Raw genomic sequence first — 6,872 nt, forward strand, 5'->3', positions numbered from 1 at the left:
CAGGGAGACCAAAGTGGACTTGGGGATGAGGATGGGAGTGGAGAGCCCAGGCCTCAGGGACTTCATAGGACAGCCACCGCTCCGGAAGAGCTAGGGAGAAGGCAGGGGGACACTTCACAGAAACTCTCCCAGGATCTGTCCTCCTCAGGAGCCTCTTCGAGATCTCGACATCTTTCTCTCTCTTGTTCTCTCCCTCCTCTCTCCCTCTCCCCCCCTTACTACCTTCCCTCTTCAAACCCTCTGCCCAATCAATAGCATCACTGAATATCTTGAGAAACAAGTGATTCTCATTTCCCTTAGCACTATAACCCCTTCTGAGGTTTAGTTACCTTTAGTAGAGGACTGTGGGAGTCTCTGCTGAAGATAGTATTTTAAGAATGGTGCCATCTGGGAGTAGCAGTTTGTGAAGTAGATACTTCCCTAGATCCAATTTGTGAAGTGCCTTTTCAAAGTAGTTAAAAGTAATAAATGGATAGGTATTATCTTTCATACTAAATTTTCAAACTGCACCATGTTAATTAGTCTGATAGCTTACATATTTTTCCACAATACAGCTAGAGATGGGCATTCTATCATTATTATTTTGAAAGACTTGTGTAACTGGTCCCAACCCTTTTGAAATCATAGAACATTTTAAGAATATGATGAAACTGATGAGCTTTCCGGAAAAAAATGCTCATACATATTAAATTGTATAACAGCAGTTCTCAAGGAGAAGAAGGGAGATTCTGTGACACACGTGACACACACACACACACACACACACAATTATCCAGGCCAAAATGTCAGTGGTATCAAGGTTGAGTAAACCTGTTTCAATCAAATGGCAGATGGTTCCCTGTTCCTATCCATGATCAGAATCCCTGATTTAAGTTATTTTCATTCATCTTGCACAAATCACCAGTTGTAGAGCATAATAATGATCAGTTTTACTTCCAGTAATGTTCCACATCCTTAGTTATTACAGAGCCTTCAGCTCTATATGTAGGAGATATTACTATGTAAATATAAGATAATGCTAGATTCCTACTCCCCTTCCATTCAGTCCACCAGAGAAATTGGTCTAGGTTGCTTTCTCAAGCTTGGAGGAGTTCTAAGCATTGAGATGGATGACTGGAATTAAGTCCTTGCTGTGAGTTGGTCAATACATCACGTTTTCTTAATTACTTTATCTAGTTCTGAAAAAAAGAAGAAAAAAAATCTTTGAAGAAGGTGCGATGGTTGTTTTACAGAGTGGTTAAATAATTAGTCTGAGACCTTATAGCTAGAAAAGTGGATTTCTAGAAATGTCATTATCTGCCTTCTGTGAAATAGAGCAAATGGGAGAGATTCTGCCTAAAGTGAAAAGAAGATAGAGGCTCAATTTTTAGAAATTATCAGGATCAGTATCATTTGTGAATAATAAAAGAATGCATAGTGTGTTGTATATAAGGACTTAAATTTCTAACTTAGATAAGTCAGTTTGGACCAATGGTGAACTTTCTGAGCCTGTTATCGCATATATAAAAAAAGGTTAAAATAGATGATTTTTATTGTAGTCTTCTAGCCCATGACTTCTAGTATCATGATTACATGGGTACTCATCTTTGAGAAAGGTTTAGGAGTCAATAAATCTTGTTCAAGGACTTAATGAGAAAGCAGAGGCTTAGCATCCTTCCAGGATCTTATCCAAAAATAAACCTAGGATCCATGTATCCTGATTTCCCTTTTCTTCCACTGTGTAATTATCATCCCAAACTATAAAGTCTTCCGAATTACTCTTTGGGTTCTTACATGCATACTTTATAAGCAAGAAGTATTATAATATCTTTAAAACCCTTGCATTAAATTTACACCTTAAAAAAAAATCTTTAAATTACTTCCTAGCCAGAAGTTCCCACATAGCAGATGCTACTTATACCTCCTATTCTAGGCCTGAGTATCTAGTATGTCTGGATAGTTGTCCCATTGAGTCATAAAATGAGATCATGAATGTAAAAAGTATGTGGAAAGGTGCAAAGTATCTATGATAACATTCTTAGTTTGCTACCTGATATTAATTCCCAAACCCCTCTCTTTCATTCACTAGGCTTTTCTATCCTCCTTCAAACTCAGTGATGGACACACGACCCTGTTTTAGCCAATTAGTCTGCTAAGAAGGCCTTTGGGAAAGATTGTATTCTCTGATAAAATGAGGAGGTCTGAGAGAACAGTGCTCAAAATGTGCTGGCTGCCTTTGGACACATTCTTGAAAGATGAGATGTTTGGACCTTTGGAAGCCTTCTTGTAACCATGAGGGTAATCACAGAGACACAATCCCAGCACTCTCACATTATGGGGCTACTTACCTTCTTTTGAATTTTTTAAAAGTAAATTATAGATTTTTGCCATGGTTTAATTCACTGTTGTTTGAATTTTCTTCTTGTAGTGGCTGGAAGCATTCCTAATTGATAATGCATTGTGCAAATAAGACATACAGTCGATGACAGGAGACATACATTAGTCAATGTTGCATCCTAATGCTTGACAATGGAAGATAGGTACTCAATAATTAAACATTAACTGAGAGGACTAATGAACAATTCAAATCTTTGTGATTATTATCTTTGTTCTAGTGCAGCCTACAGAATGGATATTTTACTTTTTAAAAAAGATTTATTTATTTAACTTTTAAACAAATGGACTGTGCTTTGTGTAATTAGGGTTGGAGTATGATAGTGAAATCATAGAATCATGGATAGTGAAATTATGAAATCATGGAATCAAATCACCACTGCTGACCATTGGGGAGCGGTTGGAAAGGGGCTTCTATTCATATGTATGTCAAACAAAGTGACTGGATTGATACAGTATTCATACCCAACCTCCTTCCTCCATATCATTCTCTTTAATAGAAGCAGTGCATGTTAAAATCTCTATTTCCCAGCTTCCCTAGAAATTTGAGTGGCTTTGCGATAGTTCTAGCCAATGAGATGGAAGTGGATAGAAGCCACTTGAAGCACAGAAACCATCTTTTAAACATTAGGTGGCATGACCAAGGGCAAATATCAACACACTAATGAAAATGGAATAAAATGGTCGAAAGTCTTTGTAGGCAAAATCCTCAGATGTCTCTTGGGGGACACCAGTAACCCTTAGCTCTTTTAGTCACTTTAGCAATAAATACATTCCTGCTGCACTAGTCACACAAGGTATTTTCTTGCAGTCCAGGGACCAGCAGCACAGAAAGTGGTAAGACAAAAAACACAGAGAGGACAGCAGAGTGTGTAGGGAAATTCTGTCTCCAGCGAATGGTGACTGTGAAGGGCAGTTATTGTCTATGGCATGTAGGAGAGAAGGTGGGTTCTCCTTAACATTGAGCAAAGGAAACAAGAATAGGCATGAAAAGTTTACAAAATGTCTTCTCTTAAAGTGTTAACTTTGAGGAGTTTAAAATAATAAGAAATTTTCAGCATTATAAAATGGCCGGATATGAAAAGGTTTGAATACTGACCACTGAGATATAGATGCAGCAAGGTCCATGGTGTAAAAGAGAACTATTGATATAAAAGGAAGACACTGAATTGGGACAGGGAAGAGAGCTCATCTGTAACTGCTCTTGACTGTGGTGTTCATCAGTTCTTCTTTGGAATGTGTCATTTATTCCTTAACAGATGCTGGGAGATACCCCTAAGAAATGCACCACTAGCTGAAAAACTGTAATCACAGTTTTCAGTATGGAAGCACTGAACAGCATTTAAAATCAATAGTTTGAGACCTTGGTAACTTCCTCCTTTTGGGCATTTCCTCCATTTTTTCATTCCTAAACTAGCTCTTTCCCTCATGAATCTTAAGACAAATTTGAATGGGTATTGCTATGGGTTATGTCTAATAGCTATGGGTATTTTACTGTCCTCTGTTCATCTTATATAGTGGGAGAAAAATCTCATTGGACAAGTGACCTGTTAGCTTTCCTGGCCTCCAATTCAAGTAATCATTGCGTAGAATAGTGTATTGCTTTTAGCATTCTCATTCTCTCATTTTTATACTTATACTTACCATAGCTATCCCAGCATCCTACTGAAGTAGAGTTGCCTATTTCATTTCCTATTAAATTTCTTCCATGTGTTTGATAGACTCAAGACACTTCTTCCCTGTAGAAATTCTGTGTGTCTAGTTATGTACAATTTTTAAACATGGTGATTTGTGTAACTATATTCCCCAGGAACTCGCATGGAAATAAGGTGCATAGCCATAGCCCATCCCCCAGGGTGCTATCTCCATTATTCATTTAAAGTTTGGAAATTACTTTGGAAATATGAATTGCCATATAATTTTATATAATATTCTTTTATGAATTAAAATAGCATACAAATTTTAAATCAATAACTTATTCATAAGAAGGAAAAAAATGAAGTGTTAAATCACATTTAACATAGCAAATACTTCACATTAAACCATCAAAATGGAAAATGTCCACAATACATTATATATTTTTTTGCTACATGACCCAGTATGCATTTTAAAGCAGTGCAAATTACATTTTATATTGAATCAGTGTCATGCTTTCATACTTTTAAATTCTGCCTTTTTATTACAATATCAAAAATGAGCTCAAGCTTTTCAATGTTATGGTGTTTCCTGGTTTTAAAAAATATTTCCCCAGAATATGTAGAAAGATGAATATAATGAACTCTATGGGAAGAGATAATAATTTTTTTGTGAGTGACAGTATTTGCCACTGATCACTCATAGCTTTCTGGAGAATCCACCAAGATTTGTTTGTACAGCATTTTAAAATAAAATGATATAAAAAAAGAATGCCTAAATTCAAAATAATTTTGTATTATAGCACTAAGAAAGGCTTAATGAACACTAATTTTCCTAAAATAAGTAATTCATATTATACAATTACTAAGAAATGGTAGACTACATGCATCTACCCAGTTCTTTGGTTTTCTGTGGGGAGAATTGGCCTCTCGCTACTTATCTGAGCACCAGCAACAATTGGAGAATCCGGGAAGAACCCTTGAGTGAGCTTGCTTAGCACTGTTCTTCTGATGGGTAAATCAGAACTTGGGCAGGAGTGTCCCTGCAAGGATCGGGAAGTCTGTCCCCACACAGGCTGATGCTTTTTGGCAAATGAGTCTGCCAAACTCTGGAGCTCAGTTAGCAGGCCCATTTTTGGCCCTCATTAAACTACACTCTCCATTTTAACCTTTATCAGTAATAACCATGGTATGTTGGTCTCCATCTGCTACTTTTCTCCCCTCAATCTTTCCAGATTGCAGCTGGGGAAGCAAAATATTATTTTCTGGCTCCACAGAAACCCCAATATGAACAAACTGAATGTCAGCACACTTAGTTAAATATTAATTACATATTACCATTTTGTGACCAATGTGACACACACACCAGGTCTGTGAGGGGGTCAAGGAGAAAGGAGGAACTAATTTTCAGCAGCTAGCATTGAGTTGAACTGCCAAAGGTTGGGCCATAAATGTTGAGCTTGGTTGACTTGCCAACTAGAGTTAGTGGATGGATGAAAAGAGAATGCTGTTTGGCTAGTTTTGTCTTTGAAAGATCAACGTCTCTCTGTGCTAAAAGCTAAAGAGCATGGGAGATGTGACAAGAAGCAGAAATACAGGAATAAAAATAGAGTTAAGAACTGCATACTACCCAAACACATTAACAGATAAACATTAGAAGTGGTGAATGTGTAGGGAGAGGAAGGAAAAAGAGATGGGGTGAGAGGCTGAGGGAGGCAGATCCGCAAAGAAAGAAACCAATTGTTTCTAGTTTGGGGGTTGTTTTGTTTTGTTTCTGGGGAGAGAAAGATAAAAAGCAATACCTATCAACCACCCTTTGAAAACACAGATGTAGAGTACTTACCATGTTTTGTGGAGAATGTGTGATGAGAAAGACATGTCAACTTGTAAGCATAGTCATCAAAGGAACCTTCGCTATATGCAGGGAGGAGATAAACTATATTACCTAACCCTTTGTCCAAAACCACCTATATAGGTTCCTATAATGACAATGCCGTATAATAATCAATGTTGGCCAACTTTCTCAGGTGGTTAGCCAGTTCTTCCTCTATCCTTCCAATTTATACACTTGATCATTAGTTCTTTAAGAACTACCTGACTCATTTTACTAGGCACATAGGAGACGCTTATATGGTAAAGGCAAAAATTTCATGGAATGCTTTGACATCTTTGAGCCACAAGGATCTACCTGTAAATTAATTCCCTGCTCTTCCCAGATAGTCTCCCTCAACCAGAAAGAAAGCCCATCTACCCAACTAGCTCCTTATTGGCCAGATGAGTTATAATCCACCTGTCTTTATTTTGATTGACTTTATCTCCCACTAAACATTTAGACAAATCAATCACATCCTGCTGTGGGAAGCAGGGGGCCCTTCATCCTTTCGTATCTATAAAACCTGTCTCCCACAGCCCGGCTGGCTCACTCTGTTCTTACCCAATCCAGTGCAATCCAGCTGCATGGTGTACAGGCTCCTCCTTTCCCAGATTTTGGGGGAAAAAAAAACAAAACAGCTTTCATTGCATCTTTCCAGTATCAGATGTCTATATGCCCAGTCATATTATTTAATGGGGGATACCCCATCTTATACTATTTAATGGGGGATACCCCTCTCATCAATGAGATGAGTAAGAGATGATCAGAATAGTGATGAATAAATATTTATTTAGAAAATGAATGTAAAAGCCCATGTCATTGAAAAACTTACATTATATGTTTCCTTGTTCTGCTTAAAGTCACTAAATTATAAAATATGCCTTGGAAATTTTTCATGTTACAAAGATTAAAATGTCAGAATATGAAATCCTTATCTATCTAGAAATTATTAGCCAAATTAGTCATTCCTTGATGGGTGCAGGTAAAAATTT

The sequence above is a fragment of the Talpa occidentalis genome, unplaced genomic scaffold (assembly GCF_014898055.3).
Source record: "Talpa occidentalis isolate TD23 unplaced genomic scaffold, MPIMG_talOcc4v2.1 talOcc4.5, whole genome shotgun sequence".
NCBI lineage: Eukaryota > Metazoa > Chordata > Mammalia > Eulipotyphla > Talpidae > Talpa > Talpa occidentalis.